The sequence below is a fragment of the Heterodontus francisci genome, unplaced genomic scaffold (genome assembly GCF_036365525.1).
Source record: "Heterodontus francisci isolate sHetFra1 unplaced genomic scaffold, sHetFra1.hap1 HAP1_SCAFFOLD_2135, whole genome shotgun sequence".
NCBI lineage: Eukaryota > Metazoa > Chordata > Chondrichthyes > Heterodontiformes > Heterodontidae > Heterodontus > Heterodontus francisci.
Genome location: NW_027140839.1, coordinates 22,501 through 24,196, shown reverse-complemented (window position 1 = coordinate 24,196; position 1,696 = coordinate 22,501).

Here is a 1,696-nt window from a genome sequence, read left to right as displayed (position 1 = left end):
GGTTAATGATTTCACACTTTTTACTTACTTTTGCGATTTTTGGTTAATGATGACTCTGCTTACTGGTTAACCATTTGCCCTTTCGGACTTAGTCTCTGCACATTATTTTCGAGTTTTTGGTTAATGATTTCACACTTTTTACTTACTTTTGCGATTTTTGGTTAATGATTTCATACTTTTTACTTACTTTTGCGATTTTTGGTTAATGATGACTCTGCTTACTGGTTAATTATTTGTACTTTCGGACTTGGTCTCTGGACATTATTTTCGACTTTTTGGTTAATGATTTCACACTTTTAACATAATTTTGCGCTTTTTGGTTAATGATTACTCTGCTTGCTTGTTACTGATTTCCCCTTTCGGACTTGATCTCTGGCCGTTCTTTTCGACCTTTTTGGATCAGGTTTCCACACTCTGAAATTATTTTGGGCTCACTGATTAGGCGAGATCAAGGGGGCATGCCTGGGCACTTTGGGCTCAGTTTGGGAAGGCGGCGTCCGTGTGCTCCTCCGCCCTTCCCGCACTTGCGGCTAGGTTTGCCAAACTGCGCTGACCCGCAGCCCTGCCTTTTTGCCCACGGCACGGAACGACTCAAGTCTGGCTCCGTTCCAGGCCGTTGCCTCCGGCTGCCCGCCGTCCGGCCGGCCTGGGACGTACCCCGGCTGACGGCGCCGGAGCCCCTCTAGCAGCCACCGGTGCCGCGGGCCAATGGGTCCGGGCGTTCCGGAGCTATCGGTGGGGAAGTGCTCTCCCCTTTTCCTGACGCCGTTCGCCCGAGCAGAGGTGCAGCCTGACGGGACTGCTGTCGCCTTCCGCGGCGCACCGGCCCCTTTCACCTGCCGTCGACCGCGCGGAGCTCGGACCTTCCTCCCCGAAGTTATGGCCCCGGCGCCGGAGGGTTCCCGGGGCCGGGCATTCAGCGGGGTGAGTCTTCACCTTCCCGGTCAGCCTGCGGGGTCGGTGCGCCGGCACTCGACGCGGGAGGGTCCCCTCTTTCCGTAGAGCCCCGCCCGGTGCCGATCGGCCGGCGGATTGCGGAGCGAACCGCGCCTGACCGACGGGCCTCGGAAACCCGTTGCAGTCGACGGGGGGGAACCGGACAGCGGGACGAGGTGCCGATTCCACCCGCAGATTCGATCCCGAAATCCCGCGGGATTCGGCGGTCCGACCCGACAGATTCAAACGTCGCCCGGGCGGCCCCCAGCGGTCGGGCCGGCCTGGTTCCGCCACCGCCCGATGCCCCTCGCCCCCGGCTACCGCCGACCGCGCCGACCGAGGGAATGCGGCCGGACGTCCGGCGGCAATCGGCCGGAAAGCGGTATGGCCATTTCCTACTGTCCCTCGGACGGGCAGAGGGGCGGCGCCGGGGCACTCGCGGACCAGGCCGCGCCCCTCCGAGCCCTACCGCCTGCCGTCGACCGCGCGGGGATCGGACCTCCCTCCCCGAAGTTATGGCCCCGGAGCCGGAGGGTAGCCGGGGCCGGGCATTCAGCGGGGTGAGTCTTCACCTTCCCGGTCAGCCTGCGGGGTCGGTGCGCCGGCACTCGACGCGGGAGGGTCCCCTCTTTCCGTAGAGCCCCGCCCGGTGCCGATCGGCCGGCGGATTGCGGAGCGAACCGCGCCTGACCGACGGGCCTCGGAAACCCGTTGCAGTCGACGGGGGGGGGGGAACCGGACAGCGGGACGAGGTGCCGAT